Here is a 23534-nt window from a genome sequence, read left to right on the forward strand (position 1 = left end):
ATTGCAATCCATAAGTCATTTCATACAAAAATATAGCCCGTTACGCATGAAAAGTCACTTTACAATCATCTATGATTAATTATGACAGCTTTTTGTAAATGGGCAAAATAATGGCATGTTTGACTCGTGTAAATATCCCACCGCAAGTACACTTGAGAATTTAATGAGCGTTTGTTATTCTCTTTACAAGCTTTGGATCCACAGGTCATTTGAATCTTTAACATGTTTCAAGCATGCATATCCATTTTTAAAACATGTGTAGAAAAAATCTCCTTCATGTTAAATTCCAAGATATTAGTTTTCGACTAGTGGAATTTCCCAAACTTGGATAACAAAACTATTGTGTTCATTTCTGGTGTGTGAATAAATTTTCTTCCTTTACTTTTTTTATTGTTTTAAACTCTTTCCGTACGTCAACTATGAAATTTTCATTTTGCTGTGATCTATTTGCCTTTTTTTTTTTTTACGGGATGAAGGGAGTGCGAAAAACTCGAAGTTTTGATTTAAGAAAAATGTGTACATCTAAAACGGAAATGCAATTTGCACATATGTAGAGAGAGATAATTCCAATGAGTGCCTGTAATTTTTAGGGATCTTATGCAGTTTTTCGTTTTTATATCTAAGGTTTTGCAATCGTCAGGAAACGGGGGAGGCGGCCGATTTTTAACTGAGTGTTGAGTTCAAAACCATAGGTCATTTCTTAAAAAAATATGGCCCGTTACGCATGACAAATCCCTTTACAATCATCTATGATTGTTAGCTCAACTTTTTGAATATGGGCAAAATAATGGCATGTTTGACTCGGGCAAATATCCCACCGCACGTTCACTTGAGAATTTAATGAGCGTTTGTTATTCTCTTTAATAGCTTTGGATCCAGAGGTCATTTGAATGTTTAACATGTTTCTGGCATGCATATCCATTTTTAAAACATGTGGAGAAAAAATCTCCTTCATGTAAAATTCCAAGATATTAGTTTTGGACTAGTGGAATTTCCCAAACTTGGATAACAAAACTATTGTGTTCATTTGTGGTGTGTGAATAAATTTTCTTCATTTACTTTTTTTATTGTTTTAAACTTTTTCCGTACATCAACTATGAAATTTTTATTTTGCTGTGATGTATTTTCCTTTTTTTTTTACGGGATGAAGGGAGCGCGAAAAACTCGAAGTTTTGTTTTATGAAAAATGTGTATATCTAAAACGGAAATGCAATTTGTACATATGTAGAGAGAGATAATTCCAATGAGTGCCTATAATTTTTAGGGATTGTAAGCACCTTTTTGTTTTTATATCTCAGGTTTTGCAATCGTCGGGAAAAATGGGTTGTGGAGGATTTTTATATGTGTTTTGAATTGCAATCCATAAGTCATTTCATACAAAAATATAGCCCGTTACGCATGATATTTCACATTACAATCATCTATGATTAATTATGTCAGATTTTTGCAAATGGGCAAACTAATGGCATGTTTGACTCGGGTAAATATCCCACCGCAAGTTCACTTGAGAATTTAATGAGCGTTTGTTATTCTCTTTAAAAGCTTTGCATCCATAACTCATTTGCATCTTTAACATGTTTCAAACATGCATATCCATTTTTAAAACATGTGTAGAAAAAATCTCCTTCATGTAAAATTCCAACATATTAGTTTTGGACTAGTGGAATTTCCCAAACTTGGATAACAAAATATTGTGTTCATTTTTGGTGTGTGAATAAATTTTCTTCATTTACTTTTTTTATTATTTTAAACTTTTTCCGTACATCAACTATGAAATTTTCATTTTACTGTGATCTATTTGCCTTTATTTTTTTATGGGATGAAGGGAGCGCGAAAAACTCAAAGTTTATATTTAGGAAAAATGTGTACATCTAAAACGGAAATGCAATTTGCACATATGTAGAGAGAGAGAATTCCAATGAGTGCCTGTAATTTTCAGGGATCGTATGCATTTTTTCGTTTTTATATCTAAGGTTTTGCCATCGTTGGGAAACGGGGGAGGCGGGCGATTTTTAACTGAGTGTTGACTTCAAATCCATAAATCATTTCTTACAAAAGTATGGCCCGTTACGCATGACAAATCCCTTTACAATCATCTTTGATTGTTAGCTCAACTTTTATAATATGGGCAAAATAATGACTTGTTTGACTCGGGCAAATATCCCACCGCACGTTCACTTGAGAATTTAATGAGCGTTTGTTATTCCCTTTAAAAGCTTTGGATCCATAGGTCATTTGAATCTTTAACATGTTTCTGGCATGTATATCCAATTTTAAAACATGTGTAGAAAAATTCTCCTTCATGTAAAATTCCAAGATATTAGTTTTTGACTAGTGGAATTTCCCAAACTTGGATAACAAAACTATTGTGTTCATTTGTGGTGTGTGAATAAATTTTCTTCATTTACTTTTTTTATTGTTTTAAACTTTTTCCGTACATCAACTATGAAATTTTTATTTTGCTGTGATGTATTTTCCTTTTTTTTTACGGGATGAAGGGAGCGCGAAAAACTCGAAGTTTTGATTTAAGAAAAATGAGTACATCTAAAACGGAAATGCAATTTTCACATATGTAGAGAGAGATAATTCCAAAGAGTGCCTATAATTTTTAGGGATTGTAAGCACCTTTTTGTTTTTATATCTCAGGTTTTGCAATTGTTGGAAAAAATGGGTTGCGGAGGATTTTTAACTGAGTGTTGAATTGCAATCCATAAGTCATTTCATACAAAAATATAGACCGTTACACAAGATAAATCACATTACAATCATCTATGATTAATTATGTCAGCTTTTTGCAAATGGGCAAAATAATGGCATGTTTGACTCGGGTAAATATCCCACCGCAAGTTGAGAATTTAATGAGCGTTTGTTATTCTCTTTAAAAGCTTTGCATCCATAACTCATTTGCATCTTTAACATGTTTCAAACATGCATATCCATTTTTAAAACATGTGTGGATGAAATCTCTTTCTTGCAAAATTCCATGCTATTAGGGTTAAACTAGTGGAATTTCCCAAAATTGGATAAAAAAACTTTTGTGTTCATTTGTGTTGGGTGAATAAATTTTCTTGATATATATTTGTTATTGTTTTAAATTTTTTCCATACATCAACTATAAAATTTTCGTTTTGTTATAAGCTTTTTTCCTTGTTTGTTTTCGGGATGAAGGGAGAGCGTAAAGTCAAAGTTTTGATTTAAGAAAAAAGTGTGCATCTAAAATGGAAAAGCACACTGCACAATTGTAGGGAGAGATAATTCCAAAGAGTGTCTGTAATTTCTAGGGATTTTAAGCTCTTTTCAGTTTTTATATCTCAGGTTTTGCAATCGTCGGGAAAAATTGGTGGCAGAGGATTTTTAACTGAGTGTTGAATTGCAATCCATAAGTCATTTCATACAAAAATATAGCCCATTATGCAAGATAATCTCTTTACAATCATCTATGATTGTTAGATCAAATTTTCTAAAATGGGCAAAATAATGACTTGTTAGACTCGGGTAAATATCCCACCGCACGTTCACTTAAGAATTTAATGAGCGTTTGTTATTCTCTTTAAAAGCTTTGGATCCATAGGTCATTTGAATCTTTAACATCTTTCAAGATTGCTTATCCATTTTTAAAACATGTGTAGAAAAAAACTCCTTCATGTAAAATTCCAAGCTTAATAGGGTTGGACTAATGGAATTTCCCAAACTTGGATAACGAAACCTTTGTGTTCATTTGTGGTGTGTAAGTAGATATTTTTTATTTACATTAGTTATTAATTTAAATATTTTCCACACATAAAATGTAAAATTTTTATTTTTTTGTGATCTTTTCTGCCTTTTTTCTTTACGGGATGAAGGGGGAGCGAAAAATCAAAGTTCTGATTTAAGAAAAAAGTGTACATCTAAAATGGAAATGCACAATGCACAAATGTAGAGAGAGATATTTCCAAAGAGTGTCTATATGTTTTAGGGATCGTCTGCACTTTTTCGTTTTTATATCTAAGGTTTTGCAATCGTCGGGAAACAGGGGAGGTGGGCGATTTTTAAGTAAGTGTTGACTTCAAATCTATAAGTCATTTCTTAAAAAAAATATTGCCCGTTATGCATGAAAAATCACTTTACAATCGTCAATGATTGTTAGCTCGACTTTTTGAATATGGGCAAAATAATGGCTTGTTTGACTCAGGCAAATATCCCACCGCACGTTCACTTGAGAATTTAATGAGCGTTTCTTATTCTCTTTAAAAGCTTTCGATCCATACGTCATTTGAATCTTTAACACATGTTTCTGGCATGCATATCCGTTTTTACAACATGTGTAGCAAAAATCTCCTTCATGTAAAATTCCTAGATATTAGTTTTGGACTAGTGGAATTTCCCAAACTTAGATAACAAAACTTTTGTGTTCATTTGTGGTGTGTGAATAAATTTTATTCATTTACTTTTTTTACTATTTTAAACTTTTTCTGTACATCAACTATGAAATTTTCATTTTGCTGTGATCTATTTGCCTTTTTTGTTTTCGGGATGAAGGGAGAGCGAAATACTCAAAGTTTTGATTTAAGAAAAATGTGTACATCTAAAACGAAAATACACATTGGAAATATGTAGAGAGAGATAATTCCAAAGAGTGCCTGTAATTTTTAGGGATTTTAAGCACCTTTTCATTTCTATATCTCAGGTTTTTCAATCGTCGGGAAAAATGGGTTGCGGAGGATTTTTAACTGAGTGTTGAATTGCAATCCATAAGTCATTTCATACAAAAATATAGCCCGTTACGCTTGATAAATCACTTTACAATCATCTATGATTAATTATGTCAACTTTTTGCAAATGGGCAAAATAATGGAATGTTAGACTCGGGTACATATCCCACCGCACTTTCACTTGAGAATTTAATAAGCGTTTGTTATTCTCTTTAAAAGTTTTGGATCCATAGGTCATTTGAATCTTTAACATGTTTCAAGCATGCATTTCCATTTTAAAACATGTGTAGAAAAAATCTCCTTCATGTAAAATTCCCAGCTTAATAGGGTTGGACTAATGGAATTTCCCAAACTTGGATAACAAAAATTTTGTGTTCATTTGTGGTGTGTGAATAGATATTTTTTATTTACATTAGTTATTAATTTAAATATTTTCCACACATCTACAATAAAAATTTTATTTTTTTGTGGTCTTTTCTGCCTTTTTTGTTTACGGGATGATGGGGGAACGAAAACTCAAAGTTTTGATTTAAGAAAAAATTGTACATCTAAAATGGAAATGCACAATGCACAAATGTAGAGAAAGATACTTCCAAAGAGTGTCTGTATTTTTTAGGGATCGTATGCACTTTTTCGTTTTTATATCTAAGTTTTTGGAATCGTCGGGAAACGGGGGAGGCGGGTGATTTTTAACTGAGTGTTGAGTTCAAATCCATTAGTCATTTCTTACAAAAATATGGCCCGTTACGCATGACAAATCACTTTACAATCATCTTTGATTGTTAGTTCAACTTTTTGAATATGAGCAAAATAATGGCTTGTTTGACTTAGGCAAATATCCCACCGCACGTTCACTTGAGAATTTAATGAGCGTTTGTTATTCTCTTTAAAAGCTTTGGATCCATAGGTCATTTGAATCTTTAACATGTTTCATGCATGCATATCCATTTTTAAAACATGTGTAGAAAAAATCTCCTTCACGTAAAATTCCAAGATATTAGTTTTGGACTAGTGGAATTTCCCAAATTTGGATAACAAAACTATTGTGTTCATTTGTGGGGTGTGAATAAATTTTCTCCATTTAATTTTTTTATTGTTTAAAACTTTTTCCGTACATCAACTATGAAACTTTCATTTTGTTGTGATGTATTTGCCTTTTTTGTTTACGGGATGAAGGGAGCGCGAAAAACTCGAAGTTTTGATTTAAGAAAAATGTGTACATCTAAACGGAAATGCAATTTTCACATATGTAGAGAGAGATAATTCCTAAGAGTGCCTGTAATTTTTATGGATTGTAAGCACCTTTTCGTTTTTATATCACAAGTTTTTCAATCATCGGGAAAAATGGGTTGCGCAAGATTTGTAACTGAGTGTTGAAATGCAATCCAGAAGTCATTTCATACAAAATAATAGCCCGTTACGCATGATAAATCACATTACAATCATCTATGATTAATTATTCAGCGTTTTGCAAATGGACAAAATAATGGCATGTTTGACTCAGGTAAATATCCCACCGCAAGTTCACTTGAGAATTTAATGAGCGTTTGTTATTCTCTTTAAAAGCTTTGAATCCATAGCTCATTTGCATCTTTAACATGTTTCAAACATGCATATCCATTTTTAATACATGTGTGCATGAAATCTCTTTCTTTTAAAATTCCAAGCTATTAGGGTTAAACTAGTGGAATTTCCCAAAATTGGATAACAAAACTTTTGTGTTCATTTGTGTTGGGTGAATAAATTTTCTTTTTTTACATTTGTTATTTTTTTAAATTTTTTCCATACATCAACTATAAAATTTTCATTTTGTTGTAAGCTTTTCTGCCTTGTTTGTTTTCGGGATGAAGGGAGTGCGAAAAGTCAAAGTTTTGATTTAAGAAAAAAGTGTACATCTAAAATGGAAAAGCACAATGCACAATTGTAGGGAGAGATAATTCCAAAGAGTGTCAGTAATTTTTAGGGATTGTAAGCTCTTTTTAGTTTTTATATCTCAGGTTTTGCAATCGTCGGGAAAAATTGGTGGCAGAGGATTTTTAACTCAGTGTTGAATTCCATTCCATAAGTAATTTCATACAAAAAAATAGCCCGTTACGCATGATAAATCACTTTACAATCATCTATGATTGTTAGATCAAATTTTTGAAAATGGGCAAAATAATTACTTGTTAGACTCGGGTAAATATCCCACCGCACGTTCACTTGAGCATTTATTGAGCGTTTGTTATTCTCTTTAAAAGCTTTGGATCCATAGGTCATTTGAATCTTTAACATGTTTCAAGCATGCATTTCCATTTTTAAAACATGTGTAGAAAAAATCTCCTTCATGTAAAATTCCAAGCTTAATAGGGTTGGACTAATGGAATTTCCCAAACTTGGATAACAAAAATTTTGTGTTCATTTGTGGTGTGTGATGATATTTTTTATTTACATTAGTTATTAATTTAAATATTTTCCACACATCAAGTATAAAATTTTTCTTTTGTTGTGATCTTTTCTGCCTTTTTTGTTTACGGGATGAAGGGGGAGCGTAAACTCAAAGTTCTGATTTAAGAAAAAAATGTACATCTAAAATGAAAATGCACATTGCAAAAATGCAGAGAGAGATATTTCCAAAGATTGTCTGTATTTTTTAGGGATCGTATGCACTTTTTCGTTTTTATATCTAAGGTTTTGCAATCGTCGGGAAACGGGGGAGGTGGGTGATTTTTAACTGAGTGTTGAGTTCAAATCCATAAGTCATTTCATACAAAAATAGGACCCGTTATGCATGAAAAATCACTTTACAATCATCTATGATTGTTAGCTCAACTTTTTGAATATGAGCAAAATAATGGTTTGTTTGACTCAGGCAAATATCCCACCGCACGTTCACTTGAGAATTTAATGAGCGTTTATTAGTCTCTTTAAAAGCTTTGGATCCATAGGTCATTTGAATCTTTAACATGTTTCTGGCATGCATATCCATTTTTAAAACATGTGTAGAAAAAATCTCCGTCATGTAAAATTCCAAGATATTAGTTTTGGACTAGTGGAATTTCCCAAAATTGGATAACAAAACTATTGTGATCATTTGTGGTGTGTGAATAAATTTTCTCCATTTAATTTTTTTATTGTTTTAAACTTTTTCCGTACATCAACTATGAAATTTTCATTTTACTGTGATCTATTGGCCTTTTTTGTTTACGGGATGAAGGGAGCCCGAAAAACTCGAAGTTTTGATTTAAGAAAAATGTGTACATCTAAACGGAAATAAAATTTTCACAAATGTTGAGAGAGATAATTCCTAAGAGGGCCTGTAATTTTTAGGGATTGTCAGCACCTTTTCGTTTTTATGTCTCAAGTTTTTCAATCGTCGGGAAAAATGGGTTGCGGAGTATTTTTAAGTGAGTGTTGAATTGCAATCCATAAGTCATTTCATACAAAATAATAGCCCGTTACGCATGATAAATAACATTACAATCATCTATGATTAATTATGTCAGCGTTTTGCAAATGGACAAAATAATGGCATGTTTGACTCGGGTAAATATCCCACCGCAAGTTCACTTGAGAATTTAATGAGCGTTTGTTATTCTCTTTAAAAGCTTTGCATCCATAGCTCATTTGCATCTTTAACATGTTTCAAACATGCATATCCATTTTTAAAACATGTGTGGAAGAAATCTCTTTCTTTTAAAATTCCAAGCTATTAGGGTTAAACAAGTGGAATTTCCCAAAATTGGAAAACAAAACTTTTGTGTACATTTGTGTTGGGTGAATAAATTTTCTTTTTTACCTTTTTTATTGTTTTAAATTTTTTACATAACAAAACTATAAAATTTTCATTTTGTTGTAAGCTTTTGTGCCTTGTTTTTTTTCGGGATGAAGGGAGAGTGAAAATTCAAAGTTCTGATTTAAGAATAAAGTGTACATCTAAAATGGAAAATCACAATGCACAATTGTAGGGAGAGATAATTCCAAAGAGTGTTTGTAATTTTTACGAATTGTAAGGTCTTTTTAGTTTTTATATCTCAGGTTTTGCAATCGTCGGGAAAAATTGGTGGCAGAGGATTTTTAACTGAGTGTTGAATTGCAATCCATAAGTAATTTCATACAAAAATATAGCCCGTTACGCATGATAAATCACTTTACACTCATCAATGATTGTTAGATAAAATTTTTGAAAATGGGCAAAGTAATGACTTGTTAGACTCGGGTAAATATCCCACCGCACGTTCACTTGAGAATTTAATGAGCGTTTGTTATTCTCTTTCAAATATTTGGATCCATAGGTCATTTGAATCTTTAACATGTTTCAAGCATGCATTTTCATTTTTAAAACATGTGTAGAAAAAATCTCCTTCATGTAAAATTCCAAGCTTAATAGGGTTGGACTAATGGAATTTCCCAAACTTGGATAACAAAGCTTTTGTGTTCATTTGTGGTGTGTGAATAGATATTTTTTATTTACATTAGTTGTTAATTTAAATATTTTCCACACATCAAGTATAAAATTTTTATTTTGTTGTGATCTTTTCTGCCTTTTTTGTTTACGGGATGAAGGGGGAGCGAAAACTCAGAGTTCTGATTTAAGAAAAAATGTACATCTAAAATGGAAATGCACAATGCACAAATGTAGAGAGAGATATTTCAAAAGAGTGTATGTATGTTTTAGGGATCGTATGCACTTTTTCGTTTTTATATCTAAGGTTTTGCAATCGTCGGGAAACGGGGGAGGCCGGCAATTTTTAACTAAGTGTTGAGTTCAAATCCATAAGTAATTTCGTACAAAGATATGGCCCATTAAGCATGACAAATCACTTTACAATCATCTATGATTGTTAGCTCAACTTTTTGAATATGGGCAAAATAATGGCTTGTTTAACTCGGGCAAATATCCCACCGCGCGTTCAATTGAGAATTTAATGAGCATTTGTTATTCTCTTTAAAAGATTTGCATCCATAGCACATTTGCATCTTTAACATGTTTCAAAGATGCATATCCATTTTTAAAACATGTGTGGATGAAATCTCTTTCTTGCAAAATTCCAAGCTATTAGGGTTAAACTAGTGGAATTTCCAAAAATTAGATAACAAAACTTTTGTGTTCATTTGTGTTGGGTGAATAAATTTTCTTTATTTATATTTGTTATTGTTTTAAATTTTTTATACACATCAACTTTAAATTTTTCTTTTTGTTGTAAGCTTTTTTGCCTTGTTTGCTTTCGGGATGAAGGGAGAGCGAAAAGTCAAAGTTTTGATTTAAGAAAAAAGTGTACATCTAAAATGGAAAAGTACAATGCACAATTGTAGTGAGAGATAATTCCAAAGAGTGTCTATAATATTAAGGGATTGTAAGCTCTTTTTAGTTTTTATATCTCAGGTTTTGCAATCGTCGGGAAAAATTGGTGGCAGAGGATTTTTAACTGAATGTTGAATTGCAATCCATAAGTAATTTCATACAAAAAAATAGACCGTTACGTATGATAAATCACTTTACAATCATATATGATTGTTAGATCAAATTCTTGAAAGTGGGCAAAGTAATGACTTGTTAGACTCGGGTAAACATCCCACCGCACGTTCACTTGAGAATTTAATGAGTGTTTTTTATTCTCTTTAAAAGCTTTGGATCCATAAGTTATTTGAATCTTTAACATGTTTCAAGCATGCATTTCCATTTTTAAAACATGTGTAGAAAAAATCTCCTTCATGTAAAATTCCAAGCTTAATAGGGTTGGACTAATGGAATTTCCCAAACTTGGATAACAAAACTTTTGTTTTCATTTGTGGTGTGGGAATAGATATTTTTTATTTACATTAGTTATTAATTTAAATATTTTTGACACATCAACTATAAAATTTTTATTTTGTTGTGATCTTTTCTGCCTTTTTTGTTTACGAGATGAAGGGGGAGCGAAAACTCAGAGTTCTGATTTAAGAAAAAAGTGTACATCTAAAATGGAAATGCACAATGCACAAATGTAGAGAGAGATATTTCCAAAGAGTGTCTGTATGTTTTAGGGATCGTATGCACTTTTTCGTTTTTATATTTAAGGTTTTGCAATCGTCGGGAAACGGGGGAGGCGGGCGATTTTTAACTGAGTGTTGAGTTCAAATCCATAAATCATTTCTTACAAAAATATGGCCCGTTACACATGAAAAATCACTTTACAATCATCTATGATTGTTAGCTCAACTTTTTGAATATGGGCAAAATAATGACTTGTTTGCCTTGGGCAAATATCCCACCGCAAGTTCACTTGAGAATTTAATGAGCGTTTGTTATTCTCTTTAAAAGCTTTGGATCCATAGGTCATTTGAATCTTTAACATGTTTCTAGCATGCATATCCATTTTTAAAACATGTGTAGAAAAAATCTCCTTCATGTAAAATTCCTAGATATTAGTTTTGGACTAGTGGAATTACCCAAACTTGGATAATAAAACTATTGTGTTCATTTGTGGTTTGTGAATAAATTTTCTTCTTTTAGTTTTTTTATTGTTTTAAACTTTTTTCGTACATCAACTATGAAATTTTCATTTTGCTGTGATCTATTGGCCTTTTTTGTTTACGGGATGAAGGGAGAGCGAAAAACTAGAAGTTTTGATTTAAGAAAAATGTGTACATCTAAAACGGAAATGCAATTTGCACATATGTAGAGAGAGATAATTCCAAAGAGTGTCTGTAATTTTTAGGATTGCAAGCACCTTTTCGTTTTTATATCTCGGGTTTTGCAATCGTCGGGAAAAATGGGTTGCAGAGGATTTTTAACTGAGTGTTGAATTGTAATCCATAAGTCATTTCATACAAAAATATAGCCCGTTACGCAAGATAAATCGCATTCCAATCATCTATTATTAATTATGTCAGCTTTTTGCAAATGGGCAAAATAATGGCATGTTTGACTCGGGTAAATATCCCACCGCAAGTTCACATGAGAATTTAATGAGCGTTTTTTATTCTCTTTAAAAGCTTTGAATCCATAGCTCATTTGCATCTTTAACATGTTTCAAACATGGATTTCCATTTTTAAAACATGTGTGGATGAAATCTCTTTCTTGCAAAATTCCAAGCTATCAGGCTTAACTAGTGGAATTTCCAAAAATTTGATAACAAAACTTTTGTGTTCATTTGTGTTGGGTGAATAAATTTTCTTTATTTATATTTTTTATTGTTTTAAATTTTTACCATAGATCAACTACAAAATTTTTTTTTGTTGTAAGCTTTTTTGCCTTGTTTGTTTTCGGGATGAAGGGAGAGCGAAAAGTCAAAGTTTTGATTTAAGAAAAAAGTGTACATCTAAAATGGAAAAGCACAATGCACAATTGTAGTGAGAGATAATTCCAAAGAGTGTCTGTAATTTTTAGGGATTGTAAGGTCTTTTTAGTTTTTATATCTCAGGTTTTGCAATCATCGGGAAAAATTGGTGGCAGAGGATTTTTAACTGAATGTTGAGTTGCAATCCATCAGTAATTTCATAAAAAAATATAGCCCGTTACGCATGATAAATCACTTTACAATCGTCTATGATTGTTAGATCAAATTTTTGAAAGTGGGCAAAATATTGACTTGTTAGACTCGGGTAAACATCCCACCGCACGTTCACTTGAGAATTTATTGAGCGTTTGTTATTCGCTTTAAAAGCTTTGGATCCATAAGTCATTTGAATCTTTAACATGTTTCAAGCATGCATTTCCATTTTTAAAACATGTGTAGAAAAAATCTCCTTCATGTAAAATTCCAAGCTTAATAGGGTTGGACTAATGGAATTTCCCAAACTTGGATAACAAAACTTTTGTGTTCATTTGTGGTGTGGGAATAAATATATTTTATTTACATTAGTTATTAATTTAAATATTTTCCACACATCAACTATAAAATTTTTATTTTTTTGTGATCTTTTCTGCCTTTTTTGTTTACGAGATGAAGGGGGAGCGAAAACTCAGAGTTCTGATTTAAGAAAAAAGTGTACATCAAAAATGGAAAAGCACAATGCACAAATGTAGAGAGAGATATTTCCAAAGAGTGTCTGTATGTTTTAGGGATCGTATGCACTTTTTCATTTTTATATCTAAGGTTTTGCAATCATCGGGAAACGGGGGAGGCGGGCGATTTTTAACTGAGTGTTGAGGTGAAATCCATAAGTTATTTCTTACAAAAATATGGCCCGTTACGCATGACAAATCACTTTACAATCATCTATGATTGTTAGCTCAAGTTTTTGGATATGGGCAAAATAATGGCTTGTTTGCCTCGGGCAAATATCCCACCGCAGGTTCACTTGAGAATTTAATGAGCGTTTGTTATTCTCTTTAAGAGCTTTGGATCCATAGGTCATTTGAATCTTTAATATGTTTTTGGCTTGCATATCCATTTTTAAAACATGTGTAGAAAAAATCTCCTTCATGTAAAATTCCTAGATATTAGTTTTGGACTAGTGGAATTTCCCAAACTTGGATAACAAAACTATTGTGTTCATTTGTGGTTTGTGAATAAATTTTCTTCATTTACTTTTTTTATTGTTTTAAACTTTTTTCGTACATCAACTATGAAATTTTCCTTTTGCTGTGATCTATTGGCCTTTTTTGTTTACGGGATGAAGGGAGCGCGAAAAAGTCAAAGTTTTGATTTAAGAAAAATGTGTACATCTAAAATGGAAATGCAATTTGCACATATGTATAGAGAGATAATTCCAAAGAGTGTCTGTAATTTTTAGGATTGTAAGCACCTTTTCATTTTTATATCTCAGGTTTTGCAATCGTCTGGAAAAATGGGTTGCGGAGGATTTTTAACTGAGTGTTGAATTGTAATCCATAAGTCATTTCATAGAAAAATATAGCCCGCTACGCAAGATAAATCGCATTCCAATCATCTATGATTAATTATGTCAGCTTTTTTCAAATGGGCAAAATAATGGCATGTTTGACTCGGGTAAATATCCCACCGCAAGTTCACATGAGAATTTAATGAGCGTTTGTTATTCTCTTTAAAAGCTTTGAATCCATAGCTCATTTGCATCTTTAACATGTTTCAAACATGCATTTCCATTTTTAAAACATGTGTGGATGAAATCTCTTTCTTGCAAAATTCCAAGCTATTAGGGTTAAACTAGTGAAATTTCCCAAAATTGGATAACAAAACTTTTGTGTTCAATTGTGTTGGGTGAATAAATTTTCTTTATTTATAGTTGTTATTGTTTTAAATTTTTTCCAAACATCAACTATAAAATTTGAATTTTGTTGTAAGCTTTTTTGCCTTGTTTGTTTTCGGGATGAAGGGAGAGCGAAAAGTCAAAGTTTTGATTTAAGAAAAAAGTGTACATCTAAAATGGAAAAGCACAATGCACAATTTTAGGGAGAGATAATTCCAAAAAGTGTCTGTAATGTTTAGGGATTTTAAACTCTTTTTAGTTTTTATATCTCAGCTTTTGCAATCGTCGGGAAAAATTGGTGGCAGTGGATTTTTAACTGAGTGTTGAATTGCAATCCATAAGTCATTTCATACAAAAATATAGCTCGTTACGCATGATAAATCACTTTACAATCATCTATGATTTTTAGATCAAATTTTTGAAAATGGGCAAAATAATGACTTGTTAGACTCGGGTAAATATCCCACCGCACGTTCACTTGAGAATTTAATGAGCGTTTGTTATTCTCTTTACAAGCTTTGGATCCATTAGTCATTTGAATTTTTAACATGTTTCAAGCATGCATATCCATTTTTAAAACTTGTGTAGAAAAAATCTCCTTCATGTAAAATTCCAAGCTTAATAGGGTTGGACTAATGGAATTTCCCAAACTTGGATAACAAAACTTTTGTGTTCATTTGTGGTGTGTGAATAGATATTTTTTTATTTACATTAGTTATTATTTTAAATATTTTTCACACATCAACTATAAATATTTTCTTTTGTTGTGATCTTTTCTGCCTTTTTTTTTTACGGGATGAAGGTGGAGCGAAAACTCAAAGTTCTGATTTATGAAATAAGTGTACATCTAAAATGAAAATGCACAATGCGCAAATGTAGAGAGAGATATTTCCAAAGAGTTTATGTATGTTTTAGGGATCGTATGCACTTTTTCGTTTTTATATCTAAGGTTTTGCAATCGTCGGGAAACGGGGGAGGCGGGCAATTTTTAACTGAGTGTTGACATCAAATCCATAAGACATTTCTTACAAAAATATTACCCGTTACACATGACAAATAACTTTACAATCATCTATGATTGTTAGCTCAACTTTTTGAATATGGGCAAAATAATGGCTTGTTTGACTCGGGCAAATATCCCACCGCACGTTCACTTGAGAATTTAATGAGTGTTTGTTATTCTCCTTAAAAGCTTTGGATCCATAGGTCATTTGAATCTTTAACACATGTTTCTGGCATGCATATCCTTTTTTAAAACATGTGTAGCAAAAATCTCCTTCATGTAAAATTCCAAGATATTACTTTTAGACTAGTGGAATTTCCCAAACTTGGATAACAAAACTTTTGTGTTCATTTGTGGTGTGTGAATAAATTTTCTTCATTTACTTTTTTGATTATTTTAAACTTTTTCCGTACATCAACTATGAAATTTTCATTTTGCTGTGATCTATTTGCCTGTTTTGTTTACGGGATGAAGGGAGAGCGAAAAACTCGAAGTTTTGATTTAAGAAAAATGTGTACATCTAAAACGGAAATGCACAATGCACATATGTAGAGAGAGATAATTCCAAAGAGTGCCTGTAATTTTTAGGGATTGTAAGCACCTTTTCGTTTTTATATCTTAGGTTTTGCAATCGTCGGGAAAAATGGGTCGCGGAGGATTTTTAACTAAGTGTTGAATTGCAATCCATAAGTCATTTCATACAAAATAATAGCCCGTTACGCATGATAAATCACATTACTTATCATTTATGATTAATTATGTCAGTTTTTTGCAAATGGGCAAAATAATGGCATGTTTGACTCGTGTAAATATCCCAACGCAAGTTCAGTTGAGAATTTAATGAGCGTTTGTTATTCTCTTTAAAAGCTTTGCATCCATAGCTCATTTGCATCTTTAACGTGTTTCAAACATGTATATCCATTTTTAAAACATGTGTGGATGAAATATCTTTCTTGCAAAATTCCAAGATATTAGGGTTAAACTGGTGGAATTTCCCAAATTTGGATAACAAAACTTTTGGGTTCGTTTGTGTTGGGTGAATAAATTTTCTTTATTTATATATTTTATTTTTTTAAATTTTTTCCTTTTATCAACTATAAAATTTTCATTTTGCTGTAAGCCTTTTTGCCTTGGTTGTTACTGGGATGAAGGGTGAGTGAAAAGTCAAAGTTTTGATTTAATAAAAAAGTGTACATTTAAAATGGAAAAGCACAATGCACAATTGTAGGGAGAGATAATTCAGAAGAGTGTCTATTATTTTTAGGGATTGTAAGCTCTTTTTAGTTTTTATATCTCAGGTTTTGCAATCGTTGGGAAAATTTGGTGGTAGAGGATTTTTAATTGAGTGTTGAATTGCAATCTTTAAGTCATTTCATACAAAAATATAGCTCGTTACGCATGATAAATAACTTTACAATCATCTATGACTGTTAGCTCAAATTTTTGAAAATGGCAAAATAATGACTTGTTAGACTCGGGTAAATATCCCACCGCACGTTCACTCGAGAATTTAATGAGCGTTTGTTATTCTCTTTAAAAGCTTTGGATCCATAGGTCATTTGAATCTTTAACATGTTTCAAGCATGCATATCCATTTTTAAAACAAGTGGAGAAAAAATCTCCTTCATGTAAAATTCCAGGCTTAACAGGGTCGACCGATTGGAATTTCCCAAACTTGGATAACAAAACTTTTGTGTTCATTTGTGGTGTGTGAATAGATATTTTTTATTTAAATTAGTTATTATTTTAAATTTTTTCCACACATCAACTATAAAAATTTTATTTTGTTGTGATCTTTTCTTTCTTTTTTGTTTACGGGATGAAGGGGGAGCGAAAACTCAAAGTTCTGATTTAAGAAAAAAGTGTAGATCTAAAATGCAAATGAGCAATGCACAAATGTAGAGAGAGATATTTCCAAAGAGTGTCTGTATGTTTTAGGGATCGTATGCACTTTTTCGTTTTTATATCTAAGGTTTTACAATCGTCGGGAAACGGGGGAGGCGGGCGATTTTTAACTGAGTATTGACTTCAAATCCATAAGTCATTTCTTACAAAAATATAGCCCGTTATGCATGACAAATAACTTTACAATCATCTGTGATTGTTAGCTCATATTTTTGAATATGGCAAAATAATGGCTTGTATGACTCGGGCAAATATCCCACCGCACCTTCACTTGTGAATTTAATGAGCGTTTGTTATTCTCTTTAAAAGCTTTGGATCCATAGGTCATTTGAATCTTTAACATGTTTCTGACATGCATATCCATTTTTAAAACATGTGTAGAAAAAATCTCCTTCATGTAAAATTCCAAGATATTAGTTTTGGACTAGTAGAATTTCCCAAACTTGGATAACAAAACTTTTGTGTTCATTTGTGGTGTGTGAATAAATTTTCTTCATTTACTTTTTTTATTGTTTTAAACTTTTTCCGTACATCAACTATGAAATTTTCATTTTGTTGTGATCTATTTGCCTGTTTTGTTTACGGGATGAATGGAGAGCGAAAAACTCGAAGTTTTGATTTAAGAAAAATGTGTACATCTAAAACGGAAATGCACAATGCACATATGTAGAGAGAGATAATTCCAAAGAGTGCCTGTAATTTTTAGGGATTGTAAGCACCTTTTCGTTTTTATATCTCAGGTTTTGCAATCGTCCGGAAAAATGGGTTGCGGAGGATTTTTAACTAAGTGTTAAATTGTAATCCATAAGTCATTTTATACAAGATAATAGCCCGTAACGCATGATAAATCACATTAAAATCATCTATGATTAATTATGTCAGCTTTTTGGAAATAGGCAAAATAATGGCATGTTTGACTCGGGTAAATATCCCACCGCAAGTTCACTTGAGAATTTAATGAGCGTTTGTTATTCTCTTTAAAATCTTTGCATCCATAGCTCATTTACATCTTTAACGTGTTTCAAACATGCATATCCATTTTTAAAACATGTGTGGATGAAATCTCTTTCTTGCAAAATTCCAAGCTATTTGGGTTAAACTAGTGGAATTTCCCAAATTTGGATAACAAAACTTTTGGGTTCATTTGTGTTGGGTGAATAAATTTTCTTTATTTATATTTTTTATTGTTTTAAATTTTTTCCATATATCAACTATAAAATTTTAATTTTGTTGTAAGCTTTTTTGCCTTGGTTGTTATCGGGATGAAGGGAGAGTGAAAAGTCAAAGTTTCGATGTAACAAAAAAGTGTACATCTAAAATGGAAAAGCACATTGCACAATTTTAGGGAGAGATAATTCCAAAGTGTGTTTGTAATTTTTAGGGATTGTAAGGTCTTTTTAGTTTTTATATCTCAGGTTTTGCAATCGTCAGGAAAATTTGGTGGCAGTGGATTTTTAATTGAGTGTTGAATTGCAATCTTTAAGTCATTTCATACAAAAATATAGCTCGTTACACATGATAAATCACTTTACAATCATCTATGATTGTTAGATCAAATTTTTGAAAATGGGAAAAATAATGACTTGTTAGACTCGAGTAAATATCCAACTGCACGTTCACTTGAGAATTTAATGAGCGTTTGTTATTCTCTTTAAAAGCTTTGGATCCATAGGTCATTTGAATCTGAACATGTTTCAAGCATGCATAGCCATTTTTAAAACATGTGTAGAAAAAATCTCCTTCATGTAAAATTCCAAGCTTAACACGGTTGGACAAATGGAATTTCCCAAACTTGGATAACAAAACTTTTGTGTTCATTTGTGGTGTGTGAATAGATATTTTTTATTTAAGAAAAATGTGTACATCCGAAGAGTGCCTGTAATTTTTAGGGATTGTAAGCACCTTTTCGTTTTTATATATAAGGTTTTGCAATCGTCAGGAAAAATGGGTTGCGGAGGATTTTTAACTGAGTGTTGAATTGGAATCCATAAGTCATTTCATACAAAAATATAGCCCGTTACGCGTGATAAATCACATTACAATTATCTATGATTAATTATGCCAGCTTTTTGCAAATGGACAAAATAATGGCATGTTTGACTCGGGTAAAAACCCACCACAAGTTCACTTGAGAATTTAATGAGCGTTTGTTATTCTCTTTAAAAGCTTTGGATCCATAGCTCATTTTTAATCTTTAACATGTTTCAAACATGCATATCCATTTTCAAAACATGTGTGGATGAAATCTCTTTCTTGCAAAATTCCAAGCTATAAGGGTTAAACTAGTAGAATTTCCTAAAATTGGATAACAAAAATTTTGTGTTCATTTGTGTTGGGTGAATAAATTTTCTTTATTTATATTTGTTATTGTTTTAAATTTTTTCCATACATCAACTATAAAATTTTCATTTTGTTGTAAGCTTGTTTGCCTTGTTTGTTTTCGGGATGAAGGGAGAGCGAAAAGTCAAAGTTTTGATTTAAGAAAAAAGTGTACATCTAAATTGGAAAAGAGCAATGCACAATTGTAGGGAGAGATAATTCCAAAGTGTGTCTGAAATTTTTAGGGATTGTATGCTCTTTTTAGTTTTTATATTTCAGGTTTCGCAATCGTCGGGAAAAATTGGTGGCAGAGGATTTTTAACTGAGTGTTAAATTGCAATCCATAAATCATTTCATACAAAAATATGGCCTGTTACTCATGATAAATCACTTTACAATCGTCTATGATTGTTACATCAAATTTTTGAAAATGGGCAAAATAATGACTTCTTAGACTCGGGTAAATATCCCACCGCACGTTCACTTGAGAATTTAATGAGCGTTTGTTATTCTCTTTAAAAGCTTTGGATCCATTGGTCATTTTAATCTTTAACATGTTTCAAGCATGCATATCCATTTTTAAAACATGTGTAAAAAAAATCTCCTTCATGTAAAATTCCAAGCTTAATAGGGTTGGACTAATGGAATTTCCCAAACTTGGATAGAAAAACTTTTGTGTTCACTGGTGGTGTGTGAATAGATATTTTTTATTTACATTAGTTATTATTTTAAATATTTTCCACACATCAACCATAAATTTTATATTTTGTTGTGATCTTTTTTGCCTTTTTTGTTTACGGGATGAAGGGGGAGCGAAAACTGAAAGTTCTGATTTAAGAAAAAAGTGTACATCTAAAATGGAAATGCACAATGCACAAATGTAGAGAGAGATATTTCCAAAGAGTGTCTTTAGGTTTTAGGGATCGTATGCACTTTTTCGTTTTTATATCTCAGGTTTTGCAATCGTCGGGAAAAATGGGTTGCGGAGGATTTTTAACTGAGTGTAGAATTGCAATCCATAAGTTATTTCATAAAAAAATATAGCCCGTTACACATGATAAATCACATTACAATCATCTCTGATTAATTATGTAAGCTTTTTGCAATAGGGAAAAATAATGACACGTTTAACTTGGGTAAATATCCCACCGCACGTTGACTTGAGAATTTAATGAACATTTGTTATTCTCTTTAAAAGCTTTACAGCCATAGCTCATTTGAATCTTTAACATGTTTCAAGCATGCATATCCATTTTTAAAACATGTGTAGAAAAAATCTCCTTCTTGTAAAATTCCAAGATATTAGTTTTGGACTAGTGGAATTTCCCAAACTTGGATAACAAAACTTTTGTGTTCATTTGTGGTGTGTGAATAAATTTTCTTCATTTACTTATTTCATTGTTTTAAACTTTTTTCATACATCAACTATGAAATTTTCATTTTGTTGTGATCTATTTGCCTTTTTTGTTTACAGGATTAAGGGAGAGCGAAAAACTCGATGTTTTGATTTAAGAAAAATGTGTACATCTAAAACGGAAATGCACATTGCACATATGTTGAGAGAGATAATTCCAAAGTGTTTCAGTAATTTTTAGGGATTGTAAGCACCTTTTTGTTTTTATATCTCAGGTTTTGCAATCGACGGGAAAAATGGGTTTCGGAGGATTTTTAACTGAGTGTTGAATTGCAATCCATAAGTCATTTCATACAAAAATATAGCCCGTTACACATGATAAATCACAATATAATCATGTATGATTATTTATGTCAGCTTTTTGCAAATGGGCAAAATAATGGCAAGTTCACTTGAGAATTTAATGAGCGTTTGTTATTCTCTTTAAAAGCTTTGCATCCATAGCTCATTTGCATCTTTAACATGTTTCAAACATGCATATCCATTTTTAAAACATGTGTGGACAAAATCTCTTTCTTGCAAAATTCCAAGCTATTAGGGTTCAACTAGTGGAATTTCCCAAAATTGGATAACAAAACTTTTGTGTTCATTTGTGTTGGGTGAATTAATTTTCTTTATTTATATTTGTTATTGTTTTAAATTTTTTCCATACATCAACTATAAAATATTCATTTTGTTGTAAGCTTTTTGCCTTGTTTGTTTTCGGGATGAAGGGAGAGCGAAAAGTCAAAGTTTTGATTTAAGAAAAAAGTGTACATCTAAAATGGAAAAGCACAATGCACAATTGTAGGGAGAGATAATTCCAAAGAGTGTCTATAAGTTTTAGGGATTGTAAGCTCTTTTTAGGTTTTATATCTCAGGTTTTGCAATCGTCAAGAAAAATTGGTGGCAGAGGATTTTTAACTGAGTGTTGAATTGCAATCCATAAGTCATTTCATACAAAAAGATAGCTCGTTACGCATGATAAATCACTTTACAATCATCTATGATTGTTAGATCAAATTTTTGAAAATGGGCAAAATAATGACTTGTTAGACTCGGGTAAATATCCGACCGCACGTTCACTTGAGAATTTAATGAGCGTTTTTTATTCTCTTTAAAAGTTTTGGATCCATTGGTCATTTGAATATTTAACATGTTTCAAGCATGCATATCCATTTTTAAAACATGTGTAGAAAAAATCTCCTTCATGTTAAATTCCAAGCTTAATAGGTTTGGACTAATGGAATTTCCCAAACTTGGATAACAAAACTTTTGTGTTCATTTGTGGTGTGTGAATAGATATTTTTTATTTACATTAGTTATTATTTTAAATATTTTCCACACATCACTATAAAATTTTTATTTTGTTGTGATCATTTTTGCCTTTTTTGTTTACGGGATGAAGGGGGAGCGAAAACTCAAAGTTCTGATTGAAGAAAAAAGTGTACATCTAAAATGGAAATGCACAGTGCACAAAGGTAGAGAGAGATATTTCCAAAGAGTGTCTGTATGTTTTAGGGATCGTATCCACTTTTTTCGTTTTTATATCTAAGGTTTGGCAATTGTCGGGAAACGGGGGAGGTGGGCGATTTTTAACTGAGTGTTGACTTCAAATCCATAAGTCATTTCTTAAAAAAATATAGCCCGTTATGCATGAAAAATCACTTTACAATCATCTATGATTTTTTGCTCAACTTTTTGAATACGGGCAAAATATTGGCTTGTTTGACTCGGGCAAATATCCCATAGCACGTTCACTTGAGAATTTAATGAGCGTTTTTTATTCTCTTTAAAGCCTTTGGATCCATAGGTCATTTGAATCTTTAACACATGTTTCTGGCATGCATATCCATTTTTAAAACATGTTTAGATAAAATCTCCTTCATGTAAAATTCCAAGATATTAGTTTTGGACTAGTGAAATTTCCCAAACTTGGATAGCAAAACTTTTGTGTTCATTTGTGGTGTGTGAATAAATTTTCTTCATTTAGTTTTTTTATTGTTTTAAACTTTTTCCGTACATCAACTATGAAATTTTCATTTTGCTGTGATCTATTTGGCTTTTTTGTTTCCGAGAAGAAGGGAGAGCGAAAAACTCGAAGTTTTGATTTAAGAAAAATGTGTACATCTAAAACAGAAATGCACAATGCACATATGTAGAGAGAGATAATTCCAAAGAGTGCCTGTAATTTTTAGGGATTGTAAGCACCTTTTTCGTTTTTATATCTCAGGTTTTCCAATCGTCAGGAAAAATGGGTTGCGGAGGATTTTTAAGTGAGTGTTGAATTGCAATCCATAAGTCATTTCATACAAAAATATAGCCCGTTATGCATGATAAATCACATTACAATCATCTATGATTAATTATGTCAGCTTTTTGCAAAAGGGCAAAATAATGTCATGTTTGACTCGGGTAAATATCCCACCGCAAGTTCACTTGAGAATTTAATTAGCGTTTGTTATTCTCTTTAAAAGCTTTGGATCCATAGCTGATTTGCATCTTTAAAATGTTTCAAACATGCATATCCATTTTTATAACCTGTGTGGATGAAATCTCTTTCTTGCAAAAAATTCCAAGCTATTAGGGTTAAACTAGTGGAATTTCCAAAAATTGGATAACAAAACTTTTGTGTTCATTTGAGTTGGGTGAATAAATTTTCTTTATTTATATTTTTTATTGTTTTAAATTTTTTATTTACATCAACTATAAAATTTTCATTTTGTTGTAAGCTTTTTTGCTTTGTTTGTTTTCGGGATGAAGGGAGAGCGAAAAGTCAAAGTTTTGATTTAACAAAAAAAGTGTACATCTAAAATGGAAAAGCACAATGCACAATTGTAGGGAGAGATAATTCCAAACAGTGTATGTAACTTTTAGGGATTGTAAGCTCTTTTTAGTTTTTATATCTCAGGTTTTGCAATCGTCGGGAAAATTTGGTGGCAGAGGATTTTTAACTGAGTGTTGAATTGCAATCCATAAGTCATTTCATGCAAAAATATAGCCTGTTATGCATGATAAATCACTTTACAATCATTTATGATTGTTAGATCAATTTTTTGAAAATGGGCAAAATAATGACTTGTTAGA

This window comes from Aristolochia californica, unplaced genomic scaffold (assembly GCF_029961685.1).
Source record: "Aristolochia californica isolate CCGP_79_NKW_82.1479 unplaced genomic scaffold, dmAriCali1.0.hap1 SCAF_7, whole genome shotgun sequence".
Taxonomy (NCBI): domain Eukaryota; kingdom Viridiplantae; phylum Streptophyta; class Magnoliopsida; order Piperales; family Aristolochiaceae; genus Aristolochia; species Aristolochia californica.